General features: G+C 44.3%; 1 protein-coding gene across 1 annotated transcript in view; it reads left to right on the plus strand.

The window, feature by feature from the left end:
- The first annotated feature begins 231 nt into the window (after positions 1 to 231).
- The window catches only part of PTDSS2 (phosphatidylserine synthase 2), a 126,012-nt gene continuing 108,241 nt past the window's right edge, over positions 232 to 18,002 (plus strand). The window contains exon 1 of the mRNA XM_088470399.1: positions 232 to 250. The gene's annotated coding sequence lies outside the window, so the exon portion shown is untranslated. The remainder of the gene's footprint in view (positions 251 to 18,002) is intronic.

An 18,002-nucleotide genomic window follows, 5' to 3' on the forward strand; every position in this document is an offset into this window, starting at 1 on the left:
CTCTGTGTACATACTGCTGCAGCTGCTTGTCTGTAACACTGAGGAGTTTCCTAATCAGTGCAGGAACTCTTCAGCAGTGTCAACTATGCTCCAGTCAACTGAGTGACACATCACACACAGTCACTCAGTCAACCAGAGTGCAGACATGCCCCCTACAAACACTGACTTTTGGGAACGGAAGTAGATCTAAGAAAAACAGGAACAGAAGGCTGCTGGATGCTGCACAGGACAGGCAGCACACATGGAAAGGGTTAGTGTGTTTGCAGTGCACAGTATGTTTGAGGCAGTGTTTGTGTGTATTTATGTGCATGTGTGTGAGAGAGACATAGTGTGTGTGGCACAGTATGTGTGTGTGAGAGAGAGGCAACCATACCACTGGTAATGTATGTCAGCACTCTGACTTCTGGCTGTGTGCGGTCAGCCTGTCTCCTCCATAGGCTTCAATGGTGTGAAATCTCCATTGAAGTCTATGGTGGGAACTGCTACATTGTATCCAATGATGTAACCACAGGGTTCACCTCAAAGTTATTTCATATGTACACACAGAAACATGCACGTATCTCATGGATATGTGCATGTTTCTGTGTTACTCTGACCTGTTCAGGATATACTCACTATCCTGAAGCTGGTCTATTGTTTTTGCGAGTTCTCAGGCAGTACTTGCACACTATTACATTGCCCGAGTTCTATCTAGAGAATGGGAAAACATCTGGATGCGAGATGTTTTTTTGTGAGTTATAGTAAAGCCCAAAAACTCCTAGTTTTACTATAGTCACACCCTATTACATTTGCAAGTGAGTAAAAAATGCAAGTTTAGCAGTAAACACGTGTTTTTTACAAATTCACAACCTATTACATTTGGCCCTATGTATCTCCTGGATGCACCACTCTTATCGGGGACACCGCATTACAAGGTTTATGCAGAGGGACGCCTCATGCTATTATATTAGAGTTATTTAAACTGTGTCCGTGGTGTTATGACAATTATCTGTCGTTATATTACATAAATATCAAATGGTGACATTTGTTTAATATTACTGCATTATTGCATTTTCGCCTTGACATAGCCATATTTATTAATAGCAACTTATCTTATGTGTTTTTCCAGAATGTGACTCATATATTGAATTTGAAGTTATATTGGATTACTATGCACTAAGCACTTTGATAACTTATTACTGTCACGTCTTGTGTTTTTTTGTTCAGATATACATGTAATTGTTTATCTAGCACTAGCACTTTATTTTTTGCTTTGACACAGCCATATTCACAAATAATAATTGCTGTTATCTTATGTGTTTTTCCAGGATGTGATTTATATATTGTATTTGAAGTCATATCATGCAATGGATTACTATGCACCAAGCACTTTGATAACTTATTACTGCCATGTTTAAGCACTAGCACTTTATTAATAATTGCTGCTATTCTTGTTCTTTTTGAAACATTATTATAATCATTTAATTGTTTCACATATCATAATATCTGTTCGCAAATTGCAAATATCTTGTTGCATGTGCATACTTTGAGAAGCAATTCTTATATTTATGGTGAAATATAACTTTGTCTTTTTCAAGGATCAAAACAAGTTTTTTGGTTTTCAGAGTTCCAATTAATGAATTTTTTAAAATATAATAATAAAAGTTAATTTTTAATATGACTTAGTGTGCCCCAAACCAGGGAGTTGTTCTTTTTCTTCTTTTCTCTTTAGTATATATCAATTACTCCCAGGGAGCACCTTAGTCAACCACATAATAATCATATCAATTATTGTCATACCTATCTTACAGGGCGTATCTACATTTACATGTGCTGCGTTCTCTTTTCCCATTCCCATTCCCTTGATATAAATAGCTATTATTACCCAGTGGTCCTGCTCTACAAAAGCATATATACTTTTTCCAGGACATAGCTGGGGATTTTGAAGATTGTGTCTGCAGGGTTAATTTAAATTAAAATATCTATTTACTCTGTCCTTGTCTTTTGGGGGATATACAGCATACCTCCCAACCATTCCGATTTTGGCGGGACAGTCGTACTTTTTGGGCACTGTCCCACCAATGGGCTGCAGTGTCACACGGAGGAAGGGATTTGGAAGGCCCCCTCTCACCCTTTGCTCTGTTTAGCAGAGCTAGCGGTGAATAGATGCCATGTGCATGCGTGTTGCGTCTATTCATTGGGCGAGAGGAACTGGGGGCATGCTCAGTAGCTCCCGGAGAGCTGGGCATGCCCCCAGCATGACAAAAATAGGCATGGCATTCTCGTGAGGCTATGTCCCCTTTTCCAAGCACAAAGTCCCAACCTCACCTTATTGAATGTTGGGATGTATGATATACTGACAGAGAAAGATTATGCAGTAGGAACAGCAGTCAATAACCTATGTTCACTCACAATTAAAATAATTTCTTAATAGCGAGGGGAATGAGCTGTTTGAGGGCATGATGTTGAGATGGATGGCTATCGGGTGGATGCGCACCTCAATTGCATGTATGGAGAAGATGCATACATTCGCCCATATATATAGTTGTATGTACCTTACAGTGCACCAGCCACACATCCATACACTTGGTTTGCTGCAATTCATAATTATCAGGGTGCACTTGTACCAGACTATACTAGGTGCCAAACATATGTCTGAAAATAGGTGTATTTATGCTTGCACCCAGCTCTTCATAACCTAAAGTTGCTCTCTCAATGTACTTTGCCTTTGTTAAAAGGTTACAGACCAGTTACTGCTATACAATCATCAGTGTGGGTGTGGATTGATGGTGTGATCTAATCTCAAAATAATGCATTTACTAAATGTTGGTTTGAGCTTCTAAAATGAACCCTCCATCCATCCCTGTAGGTTTCAAAATACCCATCCCATCATAAAACTGACAAAAAACCTCTGCCAATCCCCCATGGTTTAAAAAAAGTCTGCACAGATCAATAGAATCTGGGCAGGCTTGTACTATACAAAATAAATGTTATAATTGTAAAAAAATATATATATAAAGAATTAGATAGGGGCCCTCGAAATAATTAGCCCTAGGCTTCTAAGCTTAGGCTGTACGTAAAAAATAGGGGGGAAACAGTGGAGATAAACTGATTGGAGTCCCCGCTATTTTTCACTGACCAGCACCAGCCAGGGCTGTTGACACTATAGCGGTAGATACATAGAAATGGGCCCCTCTGCCTAATGTCAATTAACCCTAGACTGGTCAGCCCAGGGATGGGATCCCTAGAGTAGTGAAGAACCCCCCCCCAAAAAAAATGCACCCTCTCCTCTCTAAGAACATCCAGCCCTGGGCTGAGGGTTCTCATATTATGGGTACGGAGATGATTAGTAAACAATATTCAATATAATATTGTTCTTTACAGGTGGACTGCTGGTCCCAGCATGTCTGGCAGGACATGATTGTGCTTAGAGCACCATAAGTATCAACATACCCAGGCATCAAGTATCTGCCGGCACCTGTGGTCCACCTGTAAAAATTAATATTACAAATAAACACAGTACACATAGACCAAATTACAAAGCCTTTATTAAAAAAAACTCAAAAGCTGACATCCCTCATTTAACCATTTATTACTGTTATAAGTCACGGTCACGACTTGTCTCCCTCAAGCAGTTTACCCAGCGAGGACAGGGTTACTCCAGTTTCCCCTGTTGCTAGGTGATCGGCACGCCTCAGGAAGTGATGTGTCATCCATAGTGCAGCGTGATTGGTGGTTCCTCCTATTTATACACCCTGGACTTTTGCCGACTATAGCAGTCCTGTGGGTTCCCTTGGCTCAGCTGCATGGTCAGCGTTCTGTTCCTCCTTGTGGTGAAGATTCTGGTTTTCCTGCAGTGGCTTCCGTGCTGTCTCCAGCTCTCCAGCTTCTCCTTCGGCTTCCTAGCCACATCAATTCTACCGTACTACCATTGGCTTTCAAAGCTGCAGCATCAACTACCAACTCTCTTCCATCGGCTTTTGCCGCACTATTGGCACCTTAGCTCCACCAGCAGCTTCTGTGATGTCTCCGTCTCTCCTGCATCTCCTACGGCTTCTTAGCCGCATCATTACTACTGTGCTGCCATTGCCTCTCAAAGCCGCAGCACCAATTACCAACTCTCTCCAATCGGCTCTTGCCGCACCATTGGTATCTCAGCTGCACCAGAAGCTTCCGTGCTGTCTCCGGCTCTCCAACTTCTTCTACGGCTTCCCAGCCACATCAATACAACTGTGCTGCCATCGGCTCTCAAAGCCGCAGCATCTACTACCAACTGTCTACCATCGGCTCCTGCCACACCACCGGCACACAAGCTGCATCATCTACTACTAAACTGTCTACCTTCGGCTATTGTCGCATCATTAACACACAAGCCACACCATCGGCACATTTGCTGCATCATCAGCTACCATGAATCTACCAGCGGCTATAGCCACACCATTGGCACATTTGCCGCACCATCAGCACATATGTTGCACCTTTGGCTCTCAAAGCCACATTACTCATAATCACCTTTCTACCATCGGCTCTTGCCACACCATTGGCACACAAGCCACACCAAAGCACATTTGCCACACCATTCTCTAAGTCACATCATCTACTGCCAACTATCTACCAGTGGCTATAGCAGCACTATCAGCACACAAGTCGCATCATCGGCACATTTGCCGCACCATCTGTAGCAAGAGCATCTATGAAGACACAACATATACTCAGGTACTGGCGAAATTCACTGAGTAGTTTTATATAGTGACTGGCTGATGGGAAATTCCCTGAAAGAGTCATTAGTGCTGGAGGTTATTGATAACACCTGAGAAAGGTGTTATGTCATCAGTGCTAGAAGTTATTAGTAACACCTGAGAGAGGTGTTATGTCATGTCTAGCCTGAGGCTGAACCCAGCTAATGTCTGTTAAGAATTCTAATTCAGAAGTCCAGCAATCAGTAACCTGCTAAGTGTTGGAGGCAGGTCAGTGATGTCTAAGGCCGGGTACACATCAGAACAATGTGTTATTGGCCCATCCACCGGCCTATAAGCCAACATATTGCACCTTGCAAACACACACTGCATTTAGCAACATGGCATCGTACATAATATCTTCTGATTGACCATGCAGCACGGCCAACCAGAAGGTATTGCGTATGACCCGCGGGAGCACGCAATTGCTGGTACACACTGAACGACATGCACAATATGTTGTTACAATTTGCCTGGAAACGACATTATATGTGTACCCAGCCTTAGACTGCCGTTACTGACAGCTAACACTGAACAACCAATACCAGCATCAGTCCTGGGTATGGAATCAATAGTTCTGCCAGCTTGGAGGAAGTAGTGTTCTTCTGTAAGATAAGAGAAATGGGTAGACGCCTCCTTTAAAGTATATTAGTGTTAAAGTTTACCTTTCAATGAATAGGAAATTGATACTTTCATAATGCATTTTAAGATGTGATAAATAAATTGTATAGTATATGGTCTTGCAAAATTTTGTTTGCAAAAAAGAAGGTAATGAAAAGCCAACTGATGTGGCATGGTAACCCTTAGGTTAATTATACTTATATTATTTATGCTTACCATTAGAACAAATACAATATTTACATTATTTTACTTACAAAGCATTTCAGTAACACAAACCTAGTACATTATGTTACATACAAATAAATAATTATGTTAATAATTGCATAGTACATTATGTTACATACCAGTAAATAATTCTGCTAATTCTTGCATTAGCAATACTGTACCTGCTTCGTGATGTCCCCTAAAACAGAAGTGCAGGTCCTGATTTTGAATTGAGATGATTTTATCAGTAACATTGTGTCTCTTGTTCATACTTCATTTAAAAGCTTTAGGATTTTACCTTGTAAAGCCTTGTCAGATAAATGAAGTGGACTTCAGCTGACTGACTCCCACGCAGAGACCTGTCTGCATATCTTCCTCAAAGAGAACACATTATTCATGGAGTCTTCAGTCAATTGCTGCATATTATCTCCTAGGCAAAAATCATCATTTCTGTGTCTCAGATTAAAATGACCTAATGAATATGCTTTTAATATTAAATAATTATATTTTTCTGCAATGTTACAAACAACAATTTGTTCCCAAACACTGGAAAACAGACAAAAAAGGTCGGTCAGACAAACTGGTTAAATCTGTTTTATTTAGCTAATTTGTCCGAACGACCTCTTTTCAGCGTTTGGGATGATTCTCATTTGCTCTCATACATTATCACATTTTCGTTCCAACCAGCCAGATTGGACAGATAATCTTATAGTGTATACCTAGCTTTAATGTGAAAACACCTTCATATACAGAGCCTTAAGCTAGGTACACCATATACAGTTATTGGTCCGATTTGGCAATAATCGGGTGATCGGCTTGATTTATTGTATAGTGTGTATGAACAATTGTTTTGGTGTTTCGCAGATAAAATTATTTAGAAACGTCCACAAACGCATTCCGATCGGTTGGCCATGACAAGAAAATCTCGACCTCAATCTCCCAATATCGACCATTCTTGATAATCTGCCCATATTTCCTACGTTTTCCCATGTATACGTCATCATTCTTGTGGGCAGAGATATGCAAAATCAGTGTGATGTGGCAGAAAATGTATAATTTCCGTTGAAAAAATTGCATAATGTATAGTACAAATATTGTGGCTATCGAAAAATCGCAGTGTTTGTCGTCTTAATCAAAAAACATCGGACAGTGTGTACCTAGCTTAAGGGCTTGATTCAGAGGTGGATGTAGACACGTTTTTTGACGGTCTGCCTCTGCGACTTTCTGCAAATGCCGCTAAAAAACCCTTCCTTCCCTGTGCATATGAATGTTCAAGGACTGAAACGCCCACTTTGAGCTTCTGTTGGTCCTGTAATACTGCCTGGTGCGTCTTCAACAGGGGCGTATTTATAATGGGTGCATGGGGGGGTGCACACATGCCCCTGGGTCTAGGGGGGGACCACACCACACACCCTGCATCCATACTTTTTAACACTTACCTCTCCGAAGTCCTGTGTCGACTGGAGCAGTGCTACACAAAACACCTGGAAAATGGCTATTGTCCCAGCGTTTTGCGCTTGCGCAGTAGTGAAATCGCTGGGAAAATGGCGCCATTTTCACAGTGACCTGCGCATGCGCAGTAGACTCTGGGCACAGACTAGTGCCCGGAGTCTCCTGCTGCTGTCAGTGCGCTGGTGGCCACCGGGAAGAGGCCCCGGACGGGGAATGCACACGGGCCTCCTCCTCTCTTAATACGCCCCTGGTATTTAGATACCACAACCGATTGCATCAACAAAACTTGCAGCAGTCTTATGACAGGTGCAGATTTTATGTCTGAGTATGGCCTCTAGTGAGAACGATTGATCTTCTGTGTAAGAAAACACTTCAGCGACAAGCCCGCGACATTCCAATAACACGCCCAAGATGAACCATCCACCTCTCAGTCACCGGGAAGGAAAGCCCAGCACTTTTCCAGGATAATTCTGACACCGTGCATCTCAATTGCAACATCTCAATCGCAACAACAAAGCACGATAGGAATTGTTTTAGATTTTTTTTGCGCATGTGCAGTAGCAGAGGATCGCTTAATTCAGTGAACATCAGCATTGCATGCGATGCAGGCCCCTAGTTACTGTGTGGAACAGGGACCAAGCACACTAAGGGGAAAATGTACTAGGTGGTGGTTTGGTATACTGTACCCATCAGTTTCTGGATTTTTTGGGGGCGTTTTCAAACCACCAGATTTACAAAAGACCAAACCACTCGAAAACCACTGGAAATACGCCATTTTACAAATGCACGTTACCTCATGATTTTTGGGATATAAGGAATGTACAGTAGGTCACCAGAAAAAAGTGGCTGTCATAGGCGCGATAGCTCAGGTTGCATCCTGTTTGAGCTACCTGGACAATCAGAATATACAAAGAAGCACAATACACTTATTACTTACACTGATCAGCACATTTTATTGGCAATCATATTAGAGTGATTTTGGGGTAACTTTGAGGTGATAGTTCAGATTATAGGACATAATTTTGCTAGATTGGCACTCATTTTTGAGATGCATGGACGAGGAACAAGAAATACACAATAGACAACTGACCAGTGGTGGCTCCAGAGGTGGGGCTGCAGCACAGTCCAAGATTCAAATAGGGGAGCCACACCTACTGCTTGTCAGGATGTGGCCTGGAATTGACCACTACTCACCTCCACGCCAGCGTCCTTGGGCTTAGGTGTTCAGTTCCTGGGAGTGGTGACTGAGTATTCTCCCTGGGGTCTGCTAGGGCTTCCGTGCGTGCGTCCTGGTTCCCGTGGTAGCGGGCATTGGCATAGCCATGTTGGTCTGTCACTTGTTCAGTCTCCTCCAATGGCAGTCCTGTGGTCTCTCAGCTGATCTCCTGAACCAATGACCAACTGCCTAGGGGTATTTAAGTCCAGGAACAAGAAACTACTGTCCAACTTCGCTGTTACAGTGACTGTGATACTCACCAGTGTTTCTCCGTTTTAAGTCCTCATTGTTTTGCTTCAGCCTTCTCGCTGTCCTCCAGTGTTATTTATATCAGCTCCCATGCAGTGTGTCATTTAATTTCTCTCACTGAACTCCAGTTCTTTACTTTACAGCTCTTGTGTTGTTATTATTGTGCTGTTCGGTTCCCCAGCTGCCTCTCTGTGTTACTGTGGTGTCAGCTTTCATGCTAATTACTAGCTAGCTCTCAGCTTGATCTCTAGCAATTCTCAGTACATGCTGTGTTACATTTTCCTGTGTTCAAGTATTCAGTTCATACGCTGTTTACCTGTGTTCAAGTATTCAGTTCATACGCTGATCTCCTGTGTTCAAGCATTTAGTTCATACGCTGATCTCCTGTGTTCAAGTATTCAGTTCTTACGCTGGCCTCTAGTGTTTCTTAGTGTTATTACATTCCTAGGTTTTCCAGTGTTAATTCTCATAAATATAGTTACCAGTCTTCCTGACACTCCCAGGTACCTGTCTAGAGGGCCGCAACCTGCTCACTTGGTGCAGCGAAACCCATATTGCAACTGGAGGGGTCTCTGGTGAAGACCACCAAGTGAGTAAGACTCCGTGCCTCTGGGCAGGTCTAGCCAAACCTGGGTTTGGCCGCAATACGGAGACCTAGTATTGTCACTCACCTTGTCATTCCCTAGCCGCCCTTAGCCCCTGGTTTTGTCTTCTCCCGAGGAACCTCCCATACGGTTCCTGCCACTGCCATTTCAAACACTGCCAAACATAGATGGTCGGGACTCACTGGCAGTTGGTGTGGCTCCCCTATTTGAATTTTGGACTGTGCTGCAGCCCCACATCTGGAGTCGCCACTGCAACTGACTGATGGTTGGGTGGTTGATCACTTATATACAGAGGTGGATTATTCTAGAATGATTGCGGGGAGAATACCTAGGATATATTTACTAAGTGCAGGTTTGTAGAAGTGTAGATGTTGCCCATAGCAACCAATCAGTTTCTACTTAACAGTTATCTGGCACCTTCTAGAAGATAATAGCTAGAATCTGATCGGTTGCTATGGGCATCATCTCCACTTCTAAAGGGTTGGGTATGCCAGCTGTCAAAATACAGACAGCGTCATCTCGATGCTCAGTATCCCAACAGGGGTACAGAACTATGCTAATGCTCCCCCTTCTGCCTCTAACCCTAACCCTCCTTTCTAGCACCCTAACCCTCCCCACCCCGCACCCTAACTGTAACCCTCCCCATTAGTGCCTAAACCTAATGCTCCCTCCCTTGGTGCCTGAACCTAACCCTCCCCCCTTAGTGTCTAACCCTAACCGCCCCCCAAGTGGTACCTAAACCTAACCCCCCATCCGTAGTCTAAACCTACGGGGCCTAATCCTAACACCCCAGTGGTGCCTAAACCTAACCCTCCCTGCTCCGCAGCTAACACCTATCCCAGCCTTGCTATACTTACACCCGGTATGTGGGCTGTCAGGATTCCGGGGTCGGTATCTGAACTGGCATCGGGATTTAGGCACCTATGTTTAGTCCGGGTTGGGATTCCGATGCCGGTATTTCAACAGACGGCATTCGGTCCGTCAGCAACGTAACTACATCCCCTTCGAAAAACTGGCACTTTAGTAAATATACCCCCTAGAATATTTGCATGTCTCACCTTCTAGAATATGCCAATAGATTCCCATATGCATGTGTTATGGCTAAGTTCCCTATTATTTAAGGGTATCCACTATTAGCCAATTCAAAAAGCTACTTTGATTTTTTAATTCAGCAACCCCAAAATACCCTAAATTTGTTCAAATATCCTTAGCAACTAAACTGACTTTTTTTTTTTAGCTGAGTTATTACAATATTTATTATTTTTGAAGGAGGCAAAAATAATATATTTTATACTTTGGGGCCAAATAGTTTTATGAGTACATTAGGGGGGGGGTCATATTAATATATGATTATATTAAGAGGGTAGTATGACTATATTAAGAAGCCAGTATGATTTAAACATTGAGTTTAAGTGGAAATAATTTATTTATGAAAAAAAGAGTTGACTTTATCATATAAATTATTGTTGACCCCATAATTTGAAATCGCCACCACACACGATTCTCAGTTAATTTTCTCCTAAGGATGTGTTGATGTTATTGTGACACATTTAGTCATGGAGTCATCTGCATATAAGCCTTTTGGGAAGCATATCTCATGCAGTTAATGGAGGGCTGATTTAATGAAATAATTGTGATATCCTTCCATGGTGCAACAAACAAGATATGGGAATAGAAGAAGTGGAGCCAGTGGTGGGCTGTTCATGGGGGCAGGTGGGCTGGTCCATATCAGACTGCTTTGGGGTGCCAGTTTTAAGGAATAAGAAATATACTGTTTATAATTTGACGCTTGACTGTGCCGCTGGCCAAACAATATCGAAGTGAAGCTTGGCATGGAAATGAAGTGACCACATCATCACAGCACTCTCCATATGTACTCCAGACAGCTCCCTTCTCATACTCAATAGGATCTGACTACTAGCCTTTCACACTGCAAACCCGGGAGGCTTCTCTGCGGCTGCAGGGAGTCCGCATGTTGCCGTACTTGGACGACCTGTTATTGGTGGCGGGATCTCCAGAGCTCCTGTTACACCACTTGGACCTGACCATTGCCCTGCTGCAACGGCACGGCTGGCTAATCAACTGGCAGAAGTCCACTCTAATCCCGTCTCGGAGGATTCTGCATCTTGGAGCCTTATTGGACTCGGGACAGCAAAAGATCTGCGTGACGGAGGAAAAGATCTCTGCTTTACAGTCAAGGGTGCGCAGTTGTCTGCACAGCCGCCGGGTGTCTCTACACTCGGCGATGAGGTTACTGGGCTCCATCGTGTCGGTGTTCGACATGGTGGAATATGCCCAGTTTCACTCCAGACCTCTGCAGCACCTGATCCTGTCAAAGTGGAACGGGCTGCCTCAGTCTCTGAAGTCCCAGACGATTGTGTTCACCCCGGAGGTTCGCCTGTCCCTTGCTTGGTGGTTACAGACGACCCACCTCAGCGAGGGACGTCCGTTCTGGGTTCCAAATTGGGTTCTGTTGACAACGGACGCCAGTCTTCGGGGCTGGGGAGCAGTTTCTGGTCCACATCTGTTCCAGGGCAGGTGGACGCCGACAGAAGCGGAGCTTCCAATCAATATCTTGGAACTCCGTGTGGTCTTCAATGCTCTCCAGCAGGCACATCGGTTTCTCCAGGGTCACCCGGTACAGGTCCAGTCGGACAACGCTACCACCGTGGCCTACATAAACAGGCAAGGAGGAACCCGAAGCTGGGCGGCTCTCGTAGAGGTGTCTCGGATCCTGGTTTGGGCAGAGCGCAATCTTCCGGCCATATCAGCGGTCTTCATCCCGGGAGTGCTCAATTGGGAGGCGGACTTTCTAAGTCGCCAGGACGTTCATCCGGGGGAATGGTCCCTGCACCCGGACGTTTTTCAACTACTGGTGGACAGATGGGGTCTTCCAGAGATCGACCTCATGGCGTCCCGGCACAACAAGTTGCCGGTGTACGGGTCTCGCACAAGAGACGAAGGGGCGTCTCTGGTGGATGCTCTGTCCGTCCGGTGGACGTTCTGGTTTGCATACCTGTTCCCTCCGGTCTCCCTTCTTCCACGGGTAATCCGGAAATTCAAACAGGAAGGAGGGACGCTCCTGTTGATAGCTCCCGCGTGGCCCAGACGGCACTGGTTCTCAGACCTTCAGGGTCTGTCCGTGGACAGTCCTCTGCGGTTGCCGCTATGATCGGACCTCCTGTCTCAGGGTCCTTGTCGTCACCCGGACCTGACTCGGCTGTCTTTGACGGCGTGGCTGTTGAGACGGCCATGCTGAGGTCCCGGGGGTTTTCCAGCTCTGTGGTGCGTACCATGTTGCGAGCTCGTAAAAACCATCTTCCGCGAGGATATACCATCGCGTGTGGCATACGTTCTTCCAGTGGTGTCGACCGAGAGGTTATGCACCGCGGGAGTTTCGTCTGTCTCGGATTCTCGCCTTCCTGCAAGCGGGACTAGATCATGGGCTTCGCCTTGCTTCTTTGAAGGTACAGGTTTCGGCCCTGTCTGTCTGGTTTCACCGTAGGATTGCTACAATCCCGGATGTGCGCACCTTTATGCAAGGTGTTGTCCGCATTCAGCCGCCCTTTGTTCCACCTGTGGCGCCTTGGGATTTGGCTGTGGTCCTGAGGGCTCTCCAAGGACCGCCGTTTGAACCACTGGGATCAGTGGATCTTAAATGGCTAACAGCTAAGACTGTTTTTCTTCTGGCTATTGCTTCGGCCAGATGTGTTTCTGAGTTAGGGGCTCTTGTAGACCCCCTTTCTTGGTTTTTCATGGGAACAGGGCAGTACTCCGCACTCGGCCCGAGTTTCTTCCCAAAGTTGTTTCCCAGTTTCATGTTAACGAGGAAATCGTTGTTCCGGCCTTTAGCTCACCGGGTCTTTCCGTGGGTGAGGCCTCTTTGGCTATTGTGCGGGCCTTAAGGACTTATGTTGACCGCACTTCTTCGTTTAGGAAGTCGGACGCTTTGTTTGTCCTCTATGGCTTCCGTAAAAAGGGTTGGCCTGCTTCAAAGCAAACTTTGGCAGCCTGGATCCGTATGGCTATTTCTGAAGCTTATCTTCATGAAGGCCTACCGGTTCCTCCTTCTCTGAAGGCTCATTCCACTAGGTCTGTGGGTCCTTCGTGGGCAGCTCGACGTGGTGCCTCTGCAGTCCAGATCTGCAAGGCTGCTACGTGGTCCTCTGTCCATACCTTCGTGAGGTATTACAGGTTTGACACCTTCGCCTCTCAGGATGCTTCCTTCCACAGGAGGAGTGTGGGCAAAGTAGCCAGTGCTGTCATCGTTTCTTTCCCCGTTTGGCTGGGGTAGGGTGGGCAGATGTTGTGGCCTCTGGACTAGGCACAGGGCTAGGCACATTTGGAGGAATGGCTGTTGTTGTGCCAGAGGTGGAGGATCCTGATGTTTCGGCAGGAAGGGAGGTTGGCTCCACCATGTGCTGGCGAACAAGCTGCTCCAGGGCATTGGCGATTCGGATGTTGGCCCTGGTATTTTCAGCCAGGGCCTGACCAATGGTCACGTTGGCCGCAGCATTTTGCTCCAGGGCCTCAGCCACCCGTAGCAGACTGGTGTCCATCCTCTGCAGAATCTCCGTATGGGAATCCGATTTAAAATTGAGTTCTGTGAGGAGTGCCACTGCCTGCGAGGGGGATTGCCCAGGACTGGCTTCTGCAGGGTCCTCAGCCGGATGTACTGGTTCCTCCCCTGCAGAGCCAGCAGAAATTCTGCGGCCAAGGCTCCCCTCTGGAGCAGACTCATCCGCCTGTGTCTCTGTGAGAAAAAAGAGAAAAGAGGAACATTACAATCTACATATTGTCACATTAACATTTCAGAGTTGGTTACATCACAACATTTACCTGGGACAACATGAGGAGCCGCAAAGTCTGGCATGTCCGTATCCATGTTGGACACGCCAAACACCTCCACATCCTGCACACACCTCTGTGCCAGCTCTTCCAAATCATTAAACTCCAATGACACAGGGGTGGGACCCCCACCTGTCCCCCTTGCATGCCTAGCCCTGTCAGACATTTTTTGCTTTAGGCGATATTTGAAGTCTTGCCATCTGTGGGTGAAAAAGTAGGCATTATTCCTGCTTTATTTGACCCTGGTTTTTTTGGGTGGTCAAGTTTTTACTTACCGCCGTTTGACATCCCGGGCAAGACGGACATAATCACCCACCCTATTGACAGCACTGGCTATCTCCTCCCACATTCTCCACTTCTGGCTTGCACCCATATTCCTGTCTGCCTGTGGCAGGATGTCCACACACTTCTGAACCAAAACCTCCATCTCCTTTCTTGTGAATTGTGGCTGCCTTTTCTTTTTCCCAGCTTTGCCCGGAATACTGGGCCCAGCAGCCTCTTCCATGTCATCCTCAACACCTATTTTCAATAAAATTGTTACATTTTAGCTGCCCAACTTTCACTATATTCTGGCTCAAAATAATCCTTGATTAGAAATGCCAGAAATACTTACCGGCCGCCTCTTGGCCATTGTTTGGCTGGTCTGTAGCCATTTTTCATGACAAAACAAGAAATACACCAGACCGTTTTTTTTTGGTCATGACGTATTTATACATGCGTCCTTATTATTCGTCCGCATCATTGATTGTGCGTTCCTATGATCCGTCCTTAATTTGAGCGGGAAAAGAAACACTATTTATGGCTTTGGCCGACTCGATTCTAGGTGGCGGGTGTTGTTTGTTGGAGGTTACGTTGGTCGGAGTGGATTGTTGGCGGGAGTTGTATTTGGCGGGGTTTGGTGATTTTTTTTCTGTGCATTTTTTTTTGTGTTTAACTTTCTGTTCGCTTTTTTTGGTGTGGTTCTTTTAGTTGTGGTGTATTTTTTTGGTAAGTTTTTTACCGTCTTCCTTTTGTTAAATGTGGCTATCCTTTTTTGTTTTTTGGGTACCAAAAAATTTTTTATTTTCTCCTTTTGTAGGTTTCTTTTGGCTCTGCCCCAACGACCTTTTTGTTCTGTGACTTCTATATCCTGTATTGGTAAGTTTGGATTTTCACTTGTTTGTTAAATGTTCATGTCTTTTTTTACGCATCTTTTGTGGACATTACTGTTTTTTTCTGTGTTTTTGTGGATCATAAATGTGAGAACTAATTAGCGCATTTTTGTCGGCTTAATTTCTCTAGTTAAATTGCGAACTAATTAGCGCATTTTTGTCGGCTTATTTTCTCTAGTTAAATTGCGAACTAATTAGCGCATTTTTGTCGGCTTATTTTCTCTAGTTAAATTGCGAACTAATTAGCGCATTTTTGTCGGCTTGATTTCTCTAGTTAAATTGCTAACTAATTAGCGCATTTTTTTCGCCTTAATTTCTCTAGTTAAATTGCGAACTAATTAGCGCATTTTTGTCGGCTTATTTTCTCTAGTTAAATTGCGAACTAATTAGCGCATTTTTGTCGGCTTGATTTCTCTAGTTAAATTGGGAGATATTTACCGTTCACAATCTTGGTTGTTGTTTGGGGCCCAAATTGTGGAAGTCAGTGCAATGTCGGTTTGCTCTTTGGAGAAATGTGTGTTTATCCCCTTTTATGTTTTGTCTTTTACAAAATTAAGCTTCCAAAATGGACAACACAAATTTTGTCCTTGTTCTGGTCTTTTGAATTTTAAGTTTGGGAAATCATGACAATACCCCGGCATGTAAGCATCTTTGGATTATATCATAAAGATAAGTATTTTTCGCTCTTTTTTTGGGGAAACAAACCTTAACTTCATTTCTTGCCATTTCAGGTTGATCTTGGTCGGATTGTTGAGGCCATGCTCCCGGAAACCGACCAACCTCAATCTCGTCCCAGGCGTAGGCATTGTAGGCGTGCAAGGCCCCAGATATATAGAACATGTGTCACCCTTTTTGGAATGCCCGAAGGCGCTACCGTCTTCTGCCCCAAATCATCATAGACACTCTCTCATTAATAGAGAGTGATCTTGAGCGGCAAACTGACAGTCCTACAGCAATACCACCACTTACGCAATTTATGGCGGTGTTACATTTCTGTGCCTCAGGATCCTTTCAAACCACGGTGGGAATAGTTGCGAGAATATCCCAATCCTCCTTTTCAAGGATCCTGAGGGCAGTGATGGAGGCCCTTTTCAAGCACCTCCATCATTTTATTAAAATGCCTTTGGATATGGGTTCCCTTAGTGTGGCCAAGGCCAATTTTTACCAAATAGCTGGCTTCCCACGCATCATAGGGGTTGTGGATGGTACTCACATACCACTTCAGCCTCCAGCACGGCTGGTGGCCATTTTTAGGAACCGAAGACACTATCACTCACTGAATGTAATGGTGGTATGTGATGCCTCCCTCCAGATCCTGTCCCTGAATGCAAAATTACCCGGGAGTACACATGACTCATTCGTCATCCGGCAATCAGGGATATGGCAAAAATTAGACAACCTACAAGCTGGTGATGCGTGGCTTCTGGGTAAGTGGAAACCTTTAGTAGATACCAATGCAAAGCTTGATACACAGTGTTCCTGATGTTGTCACTTCTTTTTCACAGGAGACAGTGGCTACCCTTGCACGCCCTGGCTGCTCACTCCTTATTTGGCTCCCACACCAGGCCCACAAAGTAATTTTAATTCCGCACTTACAGCCACCAGGCAAGTGGTGGAGCTCTGTATTGGCCTTTTAAAAGGCCAATTCAGATGCCTCCACCGCTCTGGTGGCGAACTCATGTATTTGCCGGATATGGTTTCGAAAATTGTGGTCCTGTGTGGGATATTTCACAACATCGCCATAAGGAGTGGTGTCCCAATGCAGCCAGAGGATGCCTTGCCTGAGGATGGCCCCCCCCAAGGTTGGTCGGAGGTCAGTATGTGGGGGGGCCATACGCGATGATGTGGTGGCCAGATTCTTTAGGTAATTATTGGCACAAAATAAGTTATTTGACACAATGTCAAAAGGATTTTTTTTTACCATCAAATTAATCGTTTTTTTATTTCCCATCTTGTGTTTTATTTCATAATCTTTTGGAATGAAATGATGACTACTTCCTGCTCCCAAAAAATGACTTCATGGGGCCACATTGGATATATATTCTGGACCCAATTTTGAAACGCAACATTTGTGGAATCATGTTGGCATGCTCATTCGTCAACCAGTTCTTGATTTTTAGTTTATTTTTTATTATGGTGTTTGCTGGTTTTTACAGTTTGTTATCACTGTGTGTATTGTTTGTGACCCAACACTTTGTGTTTTTATTGTGTGGTGAATAAATTTTTGGTTTTTTGAATCCAAACAATTTTTTTCAACAACACAAGCAAGTGTAAGCAGGTTCACCCAAGGAAAATTTGCTTAATGGCTAATCCTGTAATGTGTCAATTTGCTCATTATTTAACTATGCTTTGTGGGTAAAAACCAACACCAAAAGGTATTATGTAGAATCAGTATGCTTTGGAATCTTGGCCTAAGCAGGTTTACCTAAAAATTTTTACATGTAAATTAAAAAAAACAAAAAAAAAACATCTGGTAACTCTCAAAACCTATTGTTAGTGTTAGCTGTTTCATGTGCCTGCTTTAAAAAAACATCATAACACAATCTTAGTGATATTAGTTTCAAATACTTGCTGCAAGAGTCTACTTATGTAAGTTTAAACAATCTAAGATTTTGAGACAAGGAATGAGACTGTATTCAAAATTGAACTTTTTATTGTAGAAAAATAATTAGGTGGAAAACCAAAAAAATTCGGGCCGCAGGATCCCCGCCATCCTATCCAGGACCATCAGCAGGCCGATCACGTGCCCCCGCATCAGTTGGACGCACCCGGCTAGGTCCGCCAAACGCCTCTGGTCCTCTGTGGGTTAGAAAATTGTGGTGCTTACTAAAATGAATCCATAATTTATGAATCTAAAAAAATACTCAAGCAAAATAGACTTAGCAAAAAGTGACAATAGTGTTGCAAAAACCACATTAAAAAAAAAACCTTGAACAATAAA

The sequence above is a fragment of the Taudactylus pleione genome, unplaced genomic scaffold (assembly GCF_031769625.1).
Source record: "Taudactylus pleione unplaced genomic scaffold, aTauple2 ptg000100l, whole genome shotgun sequence".
Classification (NCBI taxonomy): Eukaryota; Metazoa; Chordata; class Amphibia; order Anura; family Myobatrachidae; genus Taudactylus; species Taudactylus pleione.